The 21,934-nt window shown below is 42.7% G+C and overlaps 1 pseudogene; it reads left to right on the top strand.

The window, feature by feature from the left end:
• The window catches only part of LOC135554580 (neuronal-specific septin-3-like), a 148,594-nt pseudogene extending 126,945 nt beyond the window's left edge, over positions 1-21,649 (top strand).
• The last annotated feature ends 285 nt before the right edge of the window (positions 21,650-21,934 follow it).

Genomic DNA, 21,934 nt, shown 5'->3' on the forward strand with positions numbered 1-21,934 from the left:
TCAATTAGTATTTGGTAGCATTGCCTTTAAATTGTAACTTGGGTCAAATGTTTCAGGTAGCCTTCCACAAACTTCCCACAAGATTTTGGGTGAATTTTGGCCCATTCCTCCTGACAGAGCTGGTGTAACTGAGTCAGGTTTGTAGGCCTCCTTGCTCGCACACGCTTTTTCAGTTCTGCCTACAAATTTGCTTTAGGATTGAGTTCAGGGCTTTGTGATGGCCACTCACGTACCTTGACTTTGTTGTCCTTAAGCCATTTTGCCACAACTTTGGAAGTATGCCTGGGGTCATTGTCCATTTGGAAGACCCATTTGCAACCAAGCTTTAACTTCTTGACTGATGTCTTGAGATATTGCTTCAATATATCCACTTAATTTTCCTCCTCATGATGCCATCTATTTTGTGAAGTGCACCAGTCCCTCCTGCAGCAAAGAACCCCCACAACATGATGCTGCCACCCCCGTGCTTCTCGGTTGGGATGGTGTTCTTCGGCTTGCAAGCCTCCCCCATTTTCCTCCAAACATCATAACGATGGTCATTATGGCAAAACAGTTCTATTTTTGTTTCATCAGACCAGAGGACATTTCTCCAAAAAGTACGATCTTTGTCCCCATGTGCATTTGCAAACCGTAGTCTGGCTTTTTATGGCGGCTTTAGAGCAGTGGTTTCTTCCTTGCTGCACAGCCTTTGAGGTTATGTCGATATAGGACTCGTTATACTGTGGATATAGATACTTTTGTACCTGTTTTCTCCAGCATCTTCACAAGGTCCTTTGCTGCTGTTCTTGGATTGATTTGCACTTTTCGCACCAGAGTACGTTCATCTCTAGGAGACAGAACGCGTCTCCTTCCTGAGCGGTATGACAGCTGCGTGGTCCCATGGTGTTTATACTTGCGTACTATTGTTTGTACAGATGAACGTGGTACCTTCAGGCTTTTGGAAATTGCTCCCAATGATGAACCAGACTTGTGGAGGTCTATATACAGGGGGGCTAAAGTATTTAGTCAGCCACCAATTGTGCAAGTTCTTCCACTTAAAAAGATGAGAGAGGCCTGTAATTTTCATCATAGGTACACTTCAACTATGATAGACAAAATGAGAAAAAAAATCCAGAAAATCACATTGTAGGATTTTTTATGAATTTATTGGCAAATTATGGTGGAAAATAAGTATTTGGTCACCTACAAACAAGCAAGATTTCTGGCTCTCACAGACCTGTAACTTCTTCTTTAAGAGGCTCCTCTGTCCTCCACTCCTTACCTGTATTAATGGTACCTGTTTGAACTTGTTATCAGTATAAAAGACACCTATAAAAGACACCACACACACAGTTGTAGTCTGAACTTTACATACACTTAGGTTGTACTCATTAAAACTACTTTTTTTCACATTCTTAAAATAAAGTGGTGATCCTAACTGACCTAAGAGAGGGAATGTTTAAGAGGATTAAATGTCAGGAATTGTTGAAAACGGTGTTTAAATGTATTTGGCTAAGGTGTATGTAAGGATTAATAGTGTATAATAATAGTGTAGACATCAAAACTATGTAGTAGCACACATGGAATCATGTAGTAACCAAAAAATAAATAAATGTAAAGCTGTCATCAAGGCAGAAGGTGGCTACTTTGAAGAATCTCAAATATAAAATATATTTTGATTTGTTTAAAAAGTTTGTGTTTCCAATAGGATCCCGTATGTGTTATTTCATAGTTTTGATATCTTTACCATTATTCTACAATGTAGAAAATAGTAAATAAAGAAAAGCCCTTGAATAAATATGTCCAAACTTTTGAGTGGTACTGTCGCTCTCTCTCGTTAATATAAATGCTTACCCCATACATCTCATCTCGATGACTAGTGTACACAGTACTGTGTATGACCTCATCCATCCGCTTTCTCTCCCTCTTCCTGTCTTTCTCACTTGTCTCCCCCTATCCATCCCCCAAAACTCCCCCTTTCTCTTTTAATCTGCCTCTCCCTTCCTTCCACTTCCTGTCTTCTTCCCCTCCCTCCCTCCACAGTTGGCAGCCCATCATGAAGTTCATTAATGCCCAGTATGAGCAGTACCTTCAGGAGGAGATCAACATCAACAGGAAGAAGAGGATTCCAGACTCAAGGGTTCACTGCTGTATTTACTTCATACCCCCTACTGGACACTGGTGAGGCAGGAATGCGTATACACACTCTCACTCGCACACACACTCTCACTCGTACACACACACACACACACACACACACACACACACACACGCACACACACACACACACACACACACACACACACACACACACACACACACACACACACACACACACACACACACACACACACACACACACACACACACACACACACACACACACACACTCTCACTCACACACACACACACACACCTTGTGAAGGGGATGAATGTGTGGAATGTTTCAGGTGAATGTTTAGATATGGCTGGGAGAGTGTCAAGCTGATTATTAGCTAAACTTCATTCTTTGGATTTTCCACTTTTTATCGTCCTATACAGTTGTCATGCCTTTTGAGTGATCAAAAATGGCATGTAATCAATCACAATAATTGTCATACACACACATGCACAGTGTCAGTGCAACAGTGCTGCTGCCCCCTGCTGTCCCTGAACAGTAGAGAATATGCAACTGGGAGATTTAAAAAGGAGAGAGAGAGTGAGAGAGGGAGTGAAGTGATTTATGTTAGATAAGCAGTGAGTCATAGGGAGAGTCCTACTCAAATAGCCCTGAATCATCAGAACAGAAAACAGAGGAGGAGGACACAGTGAGTTTGGCATGACTTTCTGATACACATTAGTTATAACAACAATCTAATGCCTCGTGCTCTGCCATTCAAATATCAGATATGATGTCCAACGTCATACTGTGCCCTTCTGTGTAACATATACAGCCTATGTATGGGCCAGATTCCCGGACAGAATGGGGATTCTCTGAGTACGTGTTTTAGTCTCGGAGTGTCTGTCTGAACGTACAGCTCATGTTCTACTACCCCCCACCACCGCTCTGGATTGACCTGTAGTGGATCCTCCTCTGCTCCTGCAGCTCAGAGGGACACACAGATGTGGAAACACTTACTCTTCCAGACCCCCATCCATTTCCTGTTTCACAGGCAGCGAGTTGCAACATGTCCCATAACACCCGTTTTCCATGACTGGAAAAAATGTCTTTCTCGCTCTCTTTCGCCAGGACTTGAAACAAACGCCTGTGTTTGCCTCCCTGCTCCAAGTTTCTGTCTCTGGTGTTTCTGCTGCTCAAACATCTGGGCCTGATTTGAGATTCATATAGAGCTACCCCCCCCCCCACCCACCCCAAAATAATGTTGCTACGGTATACAGCTATTACCCTTTAATTTAATTTCTCTCCTGTGTTATGTCTGCTCCTCCTCTGCATCTACCCCATGATGGTTCTACGCTTTGTTGCAATGGTCTGGGGTCCAGTGCTGTGGTGGACTGCTGGCTTTGCCCTCATTTCTCTGGTTGTGATGTACAAGAGCGAGAGCCTCAACATATTGTCCCCCCCCTCCGATATAGCCTGAGCAGCGTTTCATGTTCTTCCAGCGTTGCGGATGTCTGTCACATGTCCTGCCCAACAACTGTTCTAGTCTAATGTTTAATACTCTAATGGGAGCGATATGAGAACAGAGGTTGTGTGTCGTGTGTGTCGTGTGCGTATATATGTGTGTGTGTGTGTGTGTGCACATGCTCATCTGTCTGACCCAAAGGTCTTTGTCACAATGGCCAGTTCTATAGTGCAGTGATCTGAGCCAGCGTCAGCTGCACAAACCACAGATGGATGAGTTTCACACTTATGGAAGACTGGGATTCTCCAACCAACTGCTCAATGGCGGATAAGGCTCAGCTCAGTGTGGTTTAATTGACAGTGACAGACACGCACTGACTGATGTGGGTCTCAGATATACAGTAGGTTTAGCTTGTACATAGAGTATGTATGTGAATCTACAGTACTGTATGTCTGCTTGTCGCCCTCAGACAGCTGCGCTCTGGGTATATTTCTTTGTGGATACCGCCCTCTGGTGGTTCTAGGATGTATCACACTGTCGACCCAAATAAACACTAAAACGTTGAACAAGAACTATAGAACAGACCTGGGTTCTAATACTATTTGAGATAATTTATAATACATTTGCCAGGCTTGATTGAGCTCGCCTGCTGCAACGGAACCAATAAAGTCCCAAAAGTGAAAACCCTGGCGCTTCAGTCAGGCTAAAGCAAATACTCAAAGTATTTGAGACATTTTGAATAGTGTTTGAACCCAGGTCTGCTATAGCTACAGGTGAAATGAAGCCCCTTTCTCAATCCCCCCCCCTTCTCTCTCGCACTTCCAGTCTGCGACCTCTGGATGTGGAGTTTATGAGGCGTCTCAGTAAGGTGGTCAATATTGTTCCTGTCATTGCCAAGGCAGACACGCTCACCCTGGAGGAGAGGGACTTCTTTAAACAGAAGGTGAGCTCTCTCTCTCTGTCTTCTTCCATCTTTATCTGTCTCCAATTCCTCTTTTTTGTTGCATGCTCTCTCTCTCGCATATTTTGTGTTCTCCGCAGCAAAAGGAAATGTTTCTTAAGTTGTTTGACCACTGCCGCCCGTCCGGTCACTGTCCAATGAGAGAACACTGAGGATGTTTTGTGTGTATAGAGTACTTGTGAGGTCAGGAACTATAAAGCCAGGCTCTAGATTGGAGAGGAGTTCTGTGGGAGTCATCCTCTCTCTCCCTCCTTTTCTGTCTCTCCCTCCTTTTCTGTCTCTCCCTCCTTTTCTGTCTCTCCCTCCTTTTCTGTCTCTCCCTCCTTTTCTGTCTCTCCCTCCTTTTCTGTCTCTCCCTCCTTTTCTGTCTCTCCTTCCTTTCTGTCTCTCCTTCCTTTCTGTCTCTCCTTCCTTTCTGTCTCCTTCCTTTCTGTCTCTCCTTCCTTTCTGTCTCTCCTTCCTTTTCTGTCTCTCCCTCCTTTTCTGTCTCTCCTTCCTTTTCTGTCTCTCCTTCCTTTTCTGTCTCGCCTTCCTTTTCTGTCTCTCCTTCCTTTTCTGTCTCGCCTTCCTTTTCTGTCTCGCCTTCCTTTTCTGTCTCGCCCTCCTTTTCTGTCTCTCCTTCCTTTCTGTCTCTCCCTCCTTTTCTGTCTCCCTCCTTTTCTGTCTCCCTCCTTTTCTGTCTCCTTCCTTTCTGTCTCCCTCCTTTTCTGTCTCGCCTTCCTTTTCTGTCTCCCTCCTTTTCTGTCTCCCTCCTTTTCTGTCTCCTTCCTTTCTGTCTCCCTCCTTTTCTGTCTCGCCTTCCTTTTCTGTCTCTCCTTCCTTTTCTGTCTCGCCTTCCTTTTCTGTCTCACCTTCCTTTTCTGTCTCTCTCCCTCCTTTTCTGTCTCCCCTTCCTTTTCTGTCTCCCCTCCTTTCCCTCTGTCTCCCCTCCTTTTCTGTCTCCCTCCTTTTCTGTCTCCCTCCTTTTCTGTCTCTCTCTCCTTTTCTGTCTCTCCCTCCTTTTGTCTCTTCCTCTGCTCTCTCCCTCCTTTTCTGTCTCTCTCCTTTTCTCTCCCTCCTTTTCTGTCTTTCTCTCCTTCCTTTTCTGTCTCTCCCTCCTTTTCTGTCTCTCTCCTTTTCTGTCTCTCTCCCTCTCGCCCAATTTTGAATTGGCTAGAGGTAAGTTCTGTCCAACTTCTCCCGTCTCCTTCCCTCCCCCCTTCCCCCTCTCCCCTTACTGCTGATGTGGTTACAGTGGACTCCATTACATCACTTCCTCCTATGTGGTGTGGATCTGAAACATAAAAAAATATTTGATCACAGACCCCAAGAGGCAAAGTAGTAGTAGATGCAGCAGTAGTAGTAGTAGTAGATGGAGTAGTAGTAGATGTAGTAGTAGTAGTAGTAGTAGTAGTAGTAGTAGTAGTAGGTGCAGTAGTAGTAGATTCAGTAGTAGTAGATTCAGTAGTAGTAGATGCAGTAGGAGATGCAGCAGCAGTAGTAGTAGTAGATGCAGCAGTAGTAGTAGTATAGTAGATGTAGATAGTAGTAGTAGATGCAGCAGTAGTAGATGCAGTAGTAGTAGTAGATGCAGCAGTAGTAGTAGTAGATGCAGCAGCAGTAGTAGTAGTAGATGCAGCAGTAGTAGTAGTAGATGCAGCAGTAGTAGTAGTAGATGCAGCAGTAGTAGTAGTAGATGCAGTAGTAGTAGTAGTAGTAGCAGCAGCAGTAGTAGTAGTAGTAGTAGTAGATGCAGTAGTAGTAGTAGCAGTAGATGCAGCAGTAGATGCAGTAGTAGATGCAGTAGTAGTAGTAGTAGATGTAGTAGTAGTAGTAGTAGAGTAGTAGATAGTAGTAGTAGATGTAGTAGTAGATGTAGTAGTAGATAGTAGTAGATGCAGTAGTAGTAGATTCAGTAGTAGTAGTAGATGCAGCAGCAGTAGTAGTAGTAGATGCAGCAGTAGTAGTAGTAGATGCAGCAGTAGTAGATGTAGTAGATGCAGCAGTAGTAGATGCAGCAGTAGTAGATGCAGCAGTAGTAGATGCAGCAGTAGTAGATGCAGCAGTAGTAGATGCAGTAGTAGTAGATGCAGCAGGAGTAGATTCAGTAGTTGTAGATGTAGCAGTAGTAGTAGTAGATGCAGCAGTAGTAGTAGTAGTAGTAGATGCAGCAGTAGTAGATGTAGTAGTAGTAGTAGTAGTAGATGCAGCAGTAGTAGATGTAGTAGTAGTAGTAGTAGTAGATGCAGCAGTAGTAGATAGATGCAGCAGATGTAGTAGATGCAGCTAGTAGTAGATGCAGCAGTAGTAGATGCAGCAGTAGTAGATGCAGCAGTAGTAGATGCAGCAGTAGTAGATGCAGCAGTAGTAGATGCAGTAGTAGATGCAGCAGTAGTAGTAGTAGATGCAGCAGTAGTAGTAGTAGATGCAGCAGTAGTAGTAGTAGATGCAGCAGTAGTAGTAGTAGATGCAGCAGTAGTAGTAGTAGTAGATGCAGCAGCAGTAGTAGTAGTAGATGCAGCAGTAGTAGTAGTAGTCGATGTAGTAGTAGGTGCAGTAGTAGTAGATGTAGTAGTAGTAGTAGTAGTAGTAGTAGTAGTAGTAGTAGATGCAGCAGTAGTAGATGCAGCAGTAGTAGTAGATGCAGCTGTAGTAGTAGTAGTAGATGCATCAGTAGTAGTACTAGATGTAGTAGTAGTAGTAGTAGTAGTAGTAGTAGTAGATGCATCAGTAGTAGTAGATGTAGTAGATGCAGCGGTAGTAGTAGTAGTAGATGCAGTAGTAGTAGTAGATGCAGCAGTAGATGCAGTAGTAGTAGTATATGCAGTAGATGTAGTAGTAGTAGTATGTTAGTAGTAGATGCATCAGTAGTTGTAGTAGTACTAGATGCAGCAGTAGTAGTAGTAGATGTAGTAGTAGTAGATGTAGTAGTAGTAGTAGTAGTAGTAGCAGTAGTAGTAGATGCAGTAGTATATGCAGTAGTAGTAGATGTAGTAGTAGTAGTATATGCAGTAGTAGTAGATGCAGTAGTAGTAGTATATGCAGTAGTAGTAGTAGTAGATGCAGTAGTAGTAGTAGTAGATGCAGCAGTAGTAGTAGTAGATGCATCAGTAGTAGTAGATGCATCAGTAGTAGTTGTTGTAGTAGTAGATTAGTAGTAGATGCAGCAGTAGTAGTAGTAGATGCAGTAGTAGTAGATTCAGTAGTAGTAGTAGTAGTAGTTGATGTAGTAGTAGTAGTAGTAGTAGTAGATGCAGCAGTAGTAGTATAGTAGAGTAGTAGTAGATTCAGCAGTAGTAGTAGTAGTACTAGATGTTGTTGTAGTAGCAGCAGTAGTAGATGTCGGGAATGGGAGGTTTTGTAGTAGATGCAGCAGTAGTATTAGAAGTAGGGGAATGGCAGGTTGTTGTAGTAGTATTAGTAGTAGATGCAGCAGTAGTATTAGATGTATGGGAATGGCAGGTTGTTGTACTAGTATTAGTAGTAGATGCAGCAGTAGTATTAGAAGTAGGGGAATGGCAGGTTGTTGTACTAGTATTAGTATTAGATGCAGCAGTAGTATTAGATGTAGGGGAATGGCAGGTTGTTGTAGTAGTATTAGTAGTAGATGTAGTATTAGAAGTAGGGGAATGGCAGGTTGTTTTAGTTGTAGATGCAGTAGTAGTATTAGATGTAAATGGCAGGTTGTTGAAGTAGTATTAGTAGTAGATGCAGCAGTAGTATTAGAAGTAGGGGAATGGCAGGTTGTTGAACTAGTATTAGTAGTAGATGCAGCAGTAGTATTAGATGTAGGGGAATGACAGGTTGTTGTAGTAGTAGATGCAGCAGTAGTATTAGATGTAGGGGAATGGCAGGTTGTTGTAGTAGTAGATGCAGCAGTAGTATTAGATGTAGGGGAATGGCAGGTTGTTGTAGTATTATTTCGTAGTAGATGCAGCAGTAATATTAGATGTAGGGGAATGGCAGGTTGTTTTAGTAGTAGATGCAGCAGTAGTATTAGAAGTAGCGGAATGGCAGGTTGTTTTAGTAGTAGATGCAGCAGTAGTATTAGATGTAGGGGAATGGCAGGTTGTTTTAGTAGTAGATGCAGCAGTAGTATTAGAAGTAGCGGAATGGCAGGTTGTTTTAGTAGTAGATGCAGCAGTAGTATTAGATGTATGGGAATGGCAGGTTGTTTTAGTAGTAGATGCAGCAGTAGTATTAGATGTAGGGGAATGGCAGGTTGTTGTAGTAGTATTAGTAGTAGATGCAGCAGTAGTATTAGAAGTATGGTTGGCAGGTTGTTGTAGTAGTATTAGTAGTAGATGCAGCAGTAGTATTAGATGTATGGGAATGGCAGGTTGTTGTAGTAGTATTAGTAGTAGATGCAGCAGTAGTATTAGATGTATAATGGGAATGGCAGGTTGTTGTAGTAGTATTAGTAGTAGATGCAGCAGTAGTATTAGAAGTAGGGGAATGGCAGGTTGTTGTAGTAGTATTAGTAGTAGATGCAGCAGTAGTATTAGATGTAGGGGAATGGCAGGTTGTTTTAGTAGTAGATGCAGCAGTAGTATTAGATGTAGGGGAATGGCAGGTTGTTGTAGTAGTATTAGTAGTAGATGCAGTTGAACAGTAGTAGTTAGAAGTAGGGGAATGGCAGGTTGTTTTTAGTATTAGTAGTAGATGCAGCAGTAGTATTAGAAGTAGGGGAATGGCAGGTTGTTTTAGTAGTAGATGCAGCAGTAGTATTAGATGTAGGGGAATGGCAGGTTGTTGTGGTAGTATTAGTAGTAGATGCAGCAGTAGTATTAGAAGTAGGGGAATGGCAGGTTGTTGTGGTAGTATTAGTAGTAGATGCAGCAGTAGTATTAGATGTAGGGGAATGGCAGGTTGTTGTGGTAGTATTAGTAGTAGATGCAGCAGTAGTATTAGAAGTAGGGGAATGGCAGGTTGTTGAACTAGTATTAGTAGTAGATGCAGCAGTATTATTAGATGTAGGGGAATGGCAGGTTGTTGTGGTAGTATTAGTAGTAGATGCAGCAGTAGTATTAGAAGTAGGGGAATGGCAGGTTGTTGTGGTAGTTTTAGTAGTAGATGCAGCAGTAGTATTAGATGTAGGGGAATGGCAGGTTGTTGTGGTAGTATTAGTAGTAGATGCAGCAGTAGTATTAGAAGTAGCAGGTTGTTGAACTAGTATTAGTAGTAGATGCAGCAGTAGTATTAGAAGTAGGGGAATGGCAGGTTGTTGTAGTAGTATTAGTAGTAGATGCAGCAGTAGTATTAGAAGTAGGGGAATGGCAGGTTGTTTTAGTAGTAGATGCAGTAGTAGTATTAGATGTAGGGGAATGGCAGGTTGTTGTGGTAGTATTAGTAGTAGATGCAGCAGTAATATTAGATGTAGGGGAATGGCAGGTTGTTGTAGTAGTATTCGTAGTAGATGCAGCAGTAGTATTAGATGTAGGGGAATGGCAGGTTGTTTTAGTATTTTAGTAGTAGATGCAGCAGTAGTATTAGATGTAGGGAATGGCAGCAGTAGTAGATGCAGCAGTAGTATTAGATGTAGAATGGCAGGTTGTTGTATTAGTAGTAGATGCAGCAGTAGTATTAGATGTAGGGGAATGGCAGGTTGTTGTAGTATTAGTAGTAGATGCAGCAGTAGTATTAGATTAGGGGAATGGCAGGTTGTTTTAGTAGTAGTAGATGCAGCAGTAGTATTAGATGTAGGGGAATGGCAGGTTGTTGTAGTAGTATTAGTAGTAGATGCAGCAGTAGTATTAGAAGTATGGGAATGGCAGGTTGTTGTAGTAGTATTAGTAGTAGATGCCAGTAGTATTAGATGTATGGGAATGGCAGGTTGTTGTAGTAGTATTAGTAGTAGATGCAGCAGTAGTATTAGATGTAGGGGGAATGGCAGGTTGTTGTGTAGTAGTATTAGTAGTAGATGCAGCAGTAGTAGATGCAGGCAGTAGTATTAGAGTAGTAGAATGGCAGGTTGTTGTAGTAGTATTAGTAGTAGATGCAGCAGTAGTATTAGATGTAGGGGAATGGCAGGTTGTTTATTAGTAGTAGTAGTAGATGCAGCAGTAGTATTAGATGTAGGGGAATGGCAGGTTGTTGTAGTAGTATTAGTAGTAGATGCAGCAGTAGTATTAGATGTAGGGGAATGGCAGGTTGTTGTAGTAGTATTAGTAGTAGATGCAGCAGTAGTATTAGAAGTAGGGAATGGCAGGTTGTTGAGTATTACCTAGTAGATGCAGCAGTAGTATTAGATGTAGGGGAATGGCAGGTTGTTGTGGTAGTATTAGTAGTAGATGCAGCAGTAGTATTAGATGTAGGGGAATGGCAGGTTGTTTTAGTAGTATTAGTAGTAGATGCAGCAGTAGTATTAGATGTAGGGGAATGGCAGGTTGTTTTAGTAGTAGATGCAGCAGTAGTATTAGATGTAGGGGAATGGCAGGTTGTTGTAGTAGTATTAGTAGTAGATGCAGCAGTAGTATTAGAAGTCCAGCAGTAGTATTAGAAGTAGGGGAATGGCAGGTTGTTGATATTAGTAGTAGATGCAGCAGTAGTATTAGAAGTAGGGGAATGGCAGGTTGTTGTAGTAGTATTAGTAGTAGATGCAGCAGTAGTATTAGATAGGGGAATGGCAGGTTGTTGTGGTAGTATTAGTAGTAGATGCAGCAGTAGTATTAGATGTAGGGGAATGGCAGGTTGTTGTAGTAGTATTTAGTAGATGCAGCAGTAGTATTAGATGTAAATGGCAGGTTGTTGTAGTAGTATTAGTAGTAGATGCAGCAGTAGTATTAGATGTCCCAGGTTGTTGTAGTAGTAGTAGATGCAGCAGTAGTATTAGATGGCAGGTTGTTGGTAGTAATGGCAGGTTGTTCAGCAGGTTGTTGTAGTAGTAGATGCAGCAATAGTATTAGATGCAGCAATAGTATTAGATGTAGGGGAATGGCAGGTTGTTGTATAGTAGATGCAGCAGTAGGATGTAGGGGAATGGCAGGTTGTTGTAACTAGTAGATGCAGCAGTAAATTAGATGTAAAATGGCAGGTTGTTTTAGTAGTAGATGCACAGTTATTAGATGTATGGCAGGTTGTTTAGTAGTAGTAGATGCAGCAGTAGTATTAGATGTAAATGGCAGGTTGTTTTAGTAAGATGCAGCAGTAGTATTAGATGTAGGGGAATGGCAGGTTGTTTTAGTAGTAGTAGATGCAGCAGTAGTATTAGATGTAGGGGAATGGCAGGTTGTTGTAGTAGTATTAGTAGTAGATGCAGCAGTAGTATTAGATGTAGGGGAATGGCAGGTTGTTTTAGTAGTATTAGTAGTAGATGCAGCAGTAGTATTAGAAGTAGGGGAATGGCAGGTTGTTGAAGTAGTATTAGTAGTAGATGCAGCAGTAGTATTAGATGTAGGGGAATGGCAGGTTGTTTTAGTAGTATTAGTAGTAGATGCAGCAGTAGTATTAGAAGTAGGGGAATGGCAGGTTGTTGAACTAGTATTAGTAGTAGATGCAGCAGTAGTATTAGATGTAGGGGAATGGCAGGTTGTTGTGGTAGTATTAGTAGTAGATGCAGCAGTAGTATTAGAAGTAGGGGAATGGCAGGTTGTTGAACTAGTATTAGTAGTAGATGCAGCAGTAGTATTAGATGTAGATGGGTAATGGTAGGTTTTGTTGTGGTAGTATTAGTAGTAGATGCAGCAGTAGTATTAGAAGTAGGGGAATGGCAGGTTGTTGAACTAGTATTAGTAGTAGATGCAGCAGTAGTATTAGATGTAGGGGAATGGCAGGTTGTTGAACTAGTATTAGTAGTAGATGCAGCAGTAGTATTAGATGTAGGGGAATGGCAGGTTGTTGTGGTAGTATTAGTAGTAGATGCAGCAGTAGTATTAGAAGTAGGGGAATGGCAGGTTGTTTTAGTAGTATTAGTAGTAGATGCAGCAGTAGTATTAGAAGTAGGGGAATGGCAGGTTGTTTTAGTAGTAGATGCAGCAGTAGTATTAGATGTAGGGGAATGGCAGGTTGTTGTAGTAGTATTAGTAGTAGATGCAGCAGTAGTATTAGAAGTAGGGGAATGGCAGGTTGTTGTAGTAGTATTAGTAGTAGATGCAGCAGTAGTATTAGAAGTAGGGGAATGGCAGGTTGTTGAAGGAACAGTAGATGCAGCAGTAGTATTAGAAGTAGGGGAATGGCAGGTTGTTGTAGTAGTATTAGTAGAAGTAGATTAGCAGCAGTAGTATTAGAAGTAGGGGAATGGCAGGTTGTTGTGGTAGTATTAGTAGTAGATGCAGCAGTAGTATTAGATGTAGGGGAATGGCAGGTTGTTGTAGTAGTATTAGTAGTAGATGCAGCAGTAGTATTAGATGTAGGGGAATGGCAGGTTGTTGTAGTAGTATTAGTAGTAGATGCAGCAGTAGTATTAGATGTAGGGGAATGGCAGGTTGTTGTAGTAGTAGATAGTAGATGCAGCAGTAGTATTAATGGCATTGTTGTAGGTAGATGTAATGGCAGGTTGTTGTAGTAGTAGATGCAGCAATAGTATTAGATGTAGGGGAATGGCAGGTTGTTGTAGTAGTAGATTTAGCAGTAGTATTAGATGTAGGGGAATGGCAGGTTGTTGTAGTAGTAGATGCAGCAGTAGTATTAGATGTAGGGGAATGGCAGGTTGTTGTAGATGCAGCAGTAGTATTAGATGTAGGGGAATGGCAGGTTGTTGTAGTAGTAGCTGCAGCAGTAGTATTAGATGTAGGGGAATGGCAGGTTGTTGTAGTAGTAGATGCAGCAATAGTATTAGATGTAGGGGAATGGCAGGTTGTTGTAGTAGTAGATGCAGCAGTAGTATTAGATGTAGGGGAATGGCAGGTTGTTGTAGTAGTAGATGCAGCAATAATATTAGATATAGGGGAATGGCAGGTTGTTGTAGATGCAGCAGTAGTATTAGAAGTAGGGGAATGGCAGGTTGTTGTAGTAGTATTAGTAGTAGATGCAGCAGTAGTATTAGATGTAGGGGAATGGCAGGTTGTTGTAGTAGTATTAGTAGTAGATGCAGCTGTAGTATTAGATGTAGGTGAATGGCAGGTTGTTGTAATAGTATTAGTAGTAGATGCAGCAGTAGTATTAGATGTATGGGAATGGCAGGTTGTTGTAGTAGTATTAGTAGTAGATGCAGCAGTAGTATTATATGTAGGGGAATGGCAGGTTGTTGTAGATGCAGCAGTAGTAACAGAATGTGGAAGAAGGTTGTTGTAGTATTAGTAGTAGATGCAGCAAGTATTAGATGTAGGGGAATGGCAGGTTGTTGTAGTATTAGTAGTAGATGCAGCTGTAGTATTAGTAGTAGATGCAGCAGTAGTATTAGAAGTAGTGGAATGGAAGGTTGTTGTAGTAAAAAGGCAGGCATTCATTTCAAGGCAATTATAGCAGCCATGCTCACAGATCCCCAACAGTGTCCCTCTCAGTAGGGAAGCTCTGTAAACATAGAAAAAAACGTGTGGTGTGTGTGTGTGTGTGTGTGTGTGTGTGTGTGTGTGTGCAAACGTGTACACTGACAGTGATGGGCCGTTGGTTTCAACAGAACATTTTGGGGGAGATTAGTGAAGGGATTTACGCAACACCACCTAAATCTGTGGGTAACGCAGTGTGCAGATGGTCTCGATTTCTCACAAAATACTGTTATGTATCCAAAGGATTTGTCAGACATGTCTGGCTAATTGGAGGCTTTTGCTTGTGTGTTCCCATAACCTTTTTAATTCATGTATTCAAGTCTCTGCAAGGGTGTATAATGCATTTGTCTGTTTCTCAACCTTTTTTTTAAAGCAGGGACCAGCAGGCTAGGTGTTTTATTGTAAGGCCGCTGACGACAAAACTATCACTGTAGACTGACTAAATGAGAGTCAGTTAACCAGCTCAGGGACCAGCAGGCTAGGTGTTTTATTGTAAGGCCGCTGACGACAAAACTATCACTGAAGAACTGACTAAATGAGAGTCAGTTAACCAGCTCAGGGACCAGCAAGCAACATCCCATGGACTGGGACTTTTCCACGGTGGAGGATGAAAACACACTTCAGTGAATTTTCAGTCTCCACCCTAGTCAAAGCTACCCTAACCTCTCCCCTCTTCATGGAGGTCACTCCCCGAACCCTGCTCCTTCAGCTTCAGAAGGAAGCCATCTGTGTGGGGAGGCTGTGTTATCGGCCAGTCTCAACTCACCTCTCACCCAGACCTGTTTTTGTGTCCCCAGATCAGGGAAGAGCTACGGGCCAATGGGATCGATGTACCCCCAGAAGGAGTTTGACGAGGACGCAGAGGACCGGATGATTAATGACAAGATCAGGGTGATTTGAGTTGACACATCTGTCCACAGCTTTACCCACTTGCCCCTACCCATAAGCCCTCACATTACCGCTTATAGCTCCACTCACCTGTGCTACGTCCCTGTTGATCCAAGTTGATAACCTGGTTAAATTACACTTAGGTCCCTGTTGATACATGTTGATAACCTGGTTAAATTACACTTAGGTCCCTGTTGATCCATGTTGATAACCTGGTTAAATTACACTTAGGTCCCTGTTGATCCATGTTGATAACCTGGTTAAATTACACTTAGGTCCCTGTTGATCCATGTTGATGATAACCTGGTTAAAATACACTTAGGTCCCTGTTGATCCATGTTGATAACCTGGTTAAAATACACTTAGGTCCCTGTTGATACATGTTGATATCCTGGTTAAATTACACTTAGGTCCCTGTTGATCCATGTTGATAACCTGGTTAAATACACTTAGGTCCCTGTTGATCCATGTTGATAACCTGGTTAAATTACACTTAGGTCCCTGTTGATCCATGTTGATAACCTGGTTAAATTACAGTTAGGTCCCTGTTGATCCATGTTGATGATAACCTGTTAAAAACACTTAGGTTTGAAATATCACAATTCCATAAATGTTGATAACCTGGTTAAAATACACTACTTGATAACCTGTTCCCTGTTGATCCATGTTGATAACCTGGTTAAATACACTTAGGTCCCTGTTGATCCATGTTGATAACCTGGTTTAATTACAGTTAGGTCCCTGTTGATCCATGTTGATAACCTGGTTAAAATACACTTAGGTCCCTGTTGATTGGGTAAATTCACACAAAAAATATACAGTAGGGCAAAAAGTTTTAGTCAGCCACCAATTCAAGTTTATCCCACTTAAAAAGATGAAATGTGCAATGTTCATCATAGGTACACTTCAACTATGACAGACAAAATGAGAAAAAAAATCCAGAAAATCACATTGTAGGATTTCTTTATGAATTTATTTGCAAATTATGGTGGAAAATAAGTATTTGGTCAATAACAAAAGTGTATCTCAATACTTTGTTATATACCCTTTATTGGCAATGACAGAGGTCAAACTTTTTCTGTAAGTCTTCACAAGGTTTTCACACACTGTTGCTGAAATGCTTCTTACGAAGCCACTCCTTCATTGCCCGGGCGATGTGTTTGGGATCATTGTCATGCTGAAAGACCCAGCCACGTTTCATCTTCAATGCCCTTGCTGATGGTAGGCTTTGTTACTTTGGTCCCAGCTCTCTGCAGGTCATTCACTAGGTCCCCCCGTGTGGTTCTGGGATTTTTGCTCACCGTTCTTGTGATCATTTTGACCCCACGGGGTGAGATCTTGCGTGGAGCCACAGATCGGTGGAGATTATCAGTGGTCTTGTATGTCTTCTATTTCCTAATAATTGCTCCCACAGTTGATTTCTTCAAACCAAGCTGCTTACCTATTGCAGATTCAGTCTTCCCAGCCTGGTGCAGGTCTACAATTTTGTTTCTGGTGTCCTTTGACAGCTCTTTGGTCTTGGCCATAGTGGAGTTTGGAGTGTGACAGTTTGAGGTTGTGGACATGTGTCTTTTATACTGATAACAAGTTCAAACAGGTGCCATTAATACATGTAATGAGTGGAGGACAGAGGAGCCTCTTAAAGAAGTTGTTACAGGTCTGTGAGAGTCAGAAATCTTGCTTGTTTGTAGGTGACCAAATACTTATTTTCCACCATAATTTGCAAAGAAATTTTTCTGATTTTGTCTGTCATAGTTGAACTGTACCTATGATGAAAATTACAGGCCTCATCTTTTTAAAAGTGGGAGAACTTGCACAATTGGTGGCTGACTAACTACTTTTTTTGCCCCACTGTATATCAAATGTCCGTTTATTTGACTCTTCATGGTATGTCTCTTTGTTCCTCCTGTCTGTCTCTGTTCTTTCTGTCCTGTAGGAGATGATCCCGTTTGCTGTGGTGGGCAGCGACCAGGAGTACCAGGTCAACGGCAGGAGGCTTCTGGGAAGAAAAACAAAGTGGGGAATCATAGAAGGTAGATGGCCTCCTGCTTCTCTTCTTTCTCCATCTTCTCATTTTTGCTTTAGCACTTTTTGTCTTTTTATCTTTGAGCAGTCGTCTCTCTCCTTAACATTATGAAGGCTAACGTTATGAAGAGCTCTTTTAGTGTTCCTTTCTTGATTAATGTACACCGGCCAGTTAAGACTAAACAAGACAGAGGAGATGAGCGGAATGAGTTGAGGGGGGAGGGGTAGTGTGGCACCTCTCCGAGTTGGACTGTACTTCTTGTGGCATGATTTTTTATGTATTTTTTTGCAATGTAAAAATGTGAATAAAACCGATCAAAGTTCATTTGAGTTCCCTCTTCATTAATTCTGCTGCCTACTACACCATTAGAAGGCCTATACTTTAGCCACAGAGGATGAAAAGCTTATTTTTTTTAATTTCCTCGCTGTGGATTGTGCGTAGACCAATAACAAAGCACAACGTACAGTTGGGAAGATGCTGCCAATCTTAGTGAATAAACAGCATGCAGACAAAACAAGCCTTCTGCAAAAACACAGGTTGGAATGCAAATGACTCCTGCTGAAAAGAGCAGACTCTAATCTGTCCAAGTAAAACAAGAGAGAGAGGCGTGGCTTTTGGCACCAGTGCATCGGCCATCACCAGTGAGTGATCTGTGCATCATTGGGTGAGTCGCTGAAACTGTAAATAATTTTTAGGACTATAAATTTCCTCCTCATAATGGACAATATGTGTCTCCACAGACCTAGGCCTGAGCTATTGATTTTTATTGCTATCAGATTCTCACTTAGTCACTGTCAAAGTACAGCCTGTCATTTCTATCATTTGTGCGGTGTTAAAAAAGATTCAGCTATGTAAATTGATATGGAATTGCGTGAAATATGTTTCTGAAAGGCCATGTTTTTCCCGGACCCGAGGCTACTCAACATTTTCCCTATGTTTGCAACTTCTGTAAGTGCATCTACTATACTGCTCTATGCCACTACGCAGATACAATACGATGATATGCATTCAATGCTTTATAATAAAGGTTACAAAAATATATATAGTGTGTTCTGATACCTCAGAGCTCCCCAGGTCAGCCCCTTCTCACTCTCATTTTTTGTTCCCACACCTCCCGATTTACAAAGGAAGCTTTGGGGAGGAGTAGAGGGGGAGGACTCGTCCTCAGATGATTTCACTCGTCCCCAACCCAGACAGACAGAGAGACACCTGACTGTGTCATACAGCTGGCTGAGACTACCGCTCTACAATGTGTCTGTGTGGAAGAGGGAGGCAGGGCATGTAACACCTCTCTACAGAGGCTGCAGTGTGTACAGGCCTCTGGGCTCATAGTGGCAGAGGGGTGGAGGGGAGGCTACAGGACAGATCTATCTGTCCCCACTGAAAGTGCCACTCATTGGATTGGTGTCGTGTTGTCTGAGGGGTTCCACTGTGCTCCACTCACACACCCCTGGTTACCTGGTTAGCATCGGTCTGAACCTGGGGTCAACAACTAGATACACCCCTAATCCTAAAACTCAGTGGGGGTGTTGTCTGGGGGCTTTTATTGGACTGATACTTCTAGAACCATAGATGTTCACTTGTCTCTCTCAGTAGTAGATGTGATTTCCAGCATCACTACCAGTACTATATGCAAACCATTTCAAAATGTCATCACACACTTCAAATGATCTAATTTCAACCAAGTATTTAATTACATCACCATCAGACTGAGACGGGTGACTACTTCTCCACTTCTATTAAAACCTCCCTAAAGGAAACCTTCATTTCCTGCAAAGGAAGCCCAGAGTGTCTGCAGTGGCAGGTTCTGATGTTGGCCTATAGACCTGTGATATTATCTAGAATTCAGACACGCATCATCCAGTGGCCGGCGGCCTCTGACTGTCTTGTCAGACAGACAGAATTTGTTCAGTCGTCAGTATTAACTAGTTCTCTCTCTCTCTCTCTCTCTCTCTCTCTGTTTTCACGAGTTCTCTCTCTCTCTCTCTCTCTCTCTCTCTCTCTCTCTCTCTCTCTCTCTCTCTCTCTCTCTCTCTGTCTCCACTGTTTTCACAAGTTCTCTCTCTCTCTCTCCACTTTCTCTCTGTCTCCACTGTTTTCACAAGTTCTCTCTCTCTCTCTCCACTGTTTTCACGAGTTCTCTCTCTCTCTCTCTCCACTGTTTTCACGAGTTCTCTCTCTCTCTCCACTGTTTTCACGAGTTCTCTCTCTCTCCACTGTTTTCACGAGTTCTCTCTCTCTCCACTGTTTTCACGAGCTCTCTCTCTCCACTGTTTTCACAAGCTCTCTCTCTCTCCACTGTTTTCACAAGCTCTCTCTCTCCTCCACTGTTTTCACAAGCTCTCTCTCTCTCTCCACTGTTTTCACGAGTTCACTCTCTCTCTCCACTGTTTTCACGAGTTCACTCTCTCTCTCCACTGTTTTCACGAGTTCTCTCTCTCCACTGTTTTCACGAGTTCTCTCTCTCTCCACTGTTTTCACGAGCTCTCTCTCTCTCTCCACTGTTTTCACGAGCTCTCTCTCTCTCTCCACTGTTTTCACAAGCTCTCTCTCTCTCCACTGTTTTCACGAGTTCTCTCTCCACTGTTTTCACGAGTTCTCCACTGTTTTCACGAGTTCTCTCTCTCTCTCTCTTCTCTCTCTCTCCACTGTTTTCACAAGCGCTCTCTCTCTCTCTCCACTGTTTTCACGAGCGCTCTCTCTCTCTCTCTCTCTCCACTGTTCTCACTCGTTCTCTCTCTCTCTCTCCACTGTTCTCACTAGTTCTATGTAGTGGGGTAGTGGAGAACTGCATCAGTGTGTGTTGGTGTCTGATTTGACCTCGTGAGGCGCTTACCATGTGTCTTCTCTCTCCTTTCTGCAGTTGAGAACATTGCTCATTGTGAGTTTGCCTATTTGCGGGATCTACTGATTAGGTAAATATCTACGTGTGTGTTGTATGTGTATGAGTATGATAATGTGTTTCTGAACAATGTGTCTTTTGTCAGTCTGTGTGTGTATGTTTGTCTGTAAATCAGTCTGTGTGTCATTTATCATTACAACCCCTTATATTGACCTCAGCTGATGTCTAACTATCTCTCTGTTGACCTCAGCTGATATCTAACTATCTCTCTGTGGACCTCAGCTGATATCTAACTATCTCTCTGTGGACCTCAGCTGATGTCTAATTATCTCTCTGTGGACCTCAGCTGATGTCTAACTATCTCTCTGTGGACATCAGCTGATGTCTAACTATCTCTCTGTGGACCTCAGCTGATGTCTAACTATCTCTCTGTGGACCTCAGCTGATGTCTAACTATCTCTCTGTGGACCTCAGCTGATGTCTAACTATCTCTCTGTGGACCTCAGCTGATGTCTAACTAGCCCCATCTCTCCCCTGTCAGGACCCACATGGAGAACATCAAGGACATCACCAGCAGCATCCACTATGAGGTGTACCGCGTCCGCCGCCTCAACGAAAACAACACCGCCGTCGCCCATGCCAACGGCCTCCCCCAACACCACATGACCTCCCATGAGATGTAGAGCCCTGCCCACCGTGTCCCATGAGCCCTCACTTCCCTCCGAAGCCGCTTCGATCCTTCCATCCCGTTATCCTTCCATCCCTCTCTCCCCTCCACTCACTCTCAATGCCAAACCCTTCTACAGAAGGGAGAAGACCCACACTGGGGGGACTGTTGAGTGTAGTCTTATCGCCCCCAAATTGCCAAATACAGATGCATAGAATGGACTGTTGATGCCAATGCATTTCCCCTCGATGATAACCCGGTCTCTCTGACTAACGTCTACATGAAGGGGGTGGGGGGGTAAATGCTCGCTATCACTTGCATTCATTCAGGTTTAACCAGGCTAAGTAAACACTATTAATGTGCTGCAACCTTAATCTGTGTGTTTTCAGTTATTCTGTCGTTCTTTAGGTCCCTCATCTGTTGGGTTGGTTAACAAAATAACACTGTGTTTTCAGGCCCATTACATACAAGCAGTGACAGAAGTGCCCTCAAACTTTTGTTTGGGTAAAATATTGATTTCTCATCCGTTTTAATATAGCCCCTGTAATGCATCCTTCATTCATTGTTCATTTGACCTGCTATCTGAAGGTTCTACAATGTGTATTTTTGTTCCCTTTGAGAGGGAGTAGTTTAGCCTTGAGGGACTCTAATTCCCAGTAGGAGTGCTGATTTGGGATCAGTTTTGCCTTTTAGATATTAGATTACATGGACAGAGAGAGGCACTTTATACACTCGGCCCCAGAACTGTGGTACTGGATCCATCACCACAGCAGCAGAGGCACAGGACAGATATTCAGCTAAGTATTTAGAAGTATGACACACAGAAATAAAATCTATTCATTCTATGGCAGTTGATTCATTTGTCAGAGTTCTGTTTGATGATGTCCGAGAGGGGTCAGTTGAAGATGGTGAATGGGGAGTGTTTCATTGTGATGGAAGTTGATAATGCTGTTGGATTGGTCAGGATTGCATAATGTCAGGGTTACATAATGTCGGGGGTGGACTGGAGGTTTTGAGTCTAGTGGACATCGTCGACACATCTGTAGGGCCAGGAGTTTTTCCCCATAACTTAAACTGACCAGAAAAAACATTGGGCCCTTGTAACAGCCTGTAACTAGGACGTTCTCAGTCGTTGTTATAGTCTGTAACTAGGGTCTCTGAGTCGTTGTTATAGACTGTAACTAGGGTCTCTGAGTCGTTGTAACAGCCTGTAACTAGGACGTTCTCAGTCGTTGTTACAGTCTGTAACTAGGGTCTCTGAGTCGTTGTTATAGGCTGTAACTAGGGTCTTTGAGTCGTTGTTATAGTCTGTAACTAGGGTCTAGTCGTTGTTATAGGCTGTAACTAGGGTCTCTGAGTCGTTGTTATAGTCTAACTAGGGTCTCTGAGTCGTCGTTATAGGCTGTAACTAGGGTCTCTGAGTCGTTGTGTAACTAGTCTGTAACTAGGGTCTCTGAGTCGTTGTTATAGGCTGTAACTAGGGTCTCTGAGTCGTTGTTATAGACTGTAACTAGGGTCTCTGAGTCGTTGTAACAGCCTGTAACTAGGAAGTCGTTGTTATAGTCTGTAACTAGGGTCTCTGAGTCGTTGTTATAGTCTGTAAC

The sequence above is a fragment of the Oncorhynchus masou genome, chromosome 14 (assembly GCF_036934945.1).
Source record: "Oncorhynchus masou masou isolate Uvic2021 chromosome 14, UVic_Omas_1.1, whole genome shotgun sequence".
Classification (NCBI taxonomy): Eukaryota; Metazoa; Chordata; class Actinopteri; order Salmoniformes; family Salmonidae; genus Oncorhynchus; species Oncorhynchus masou.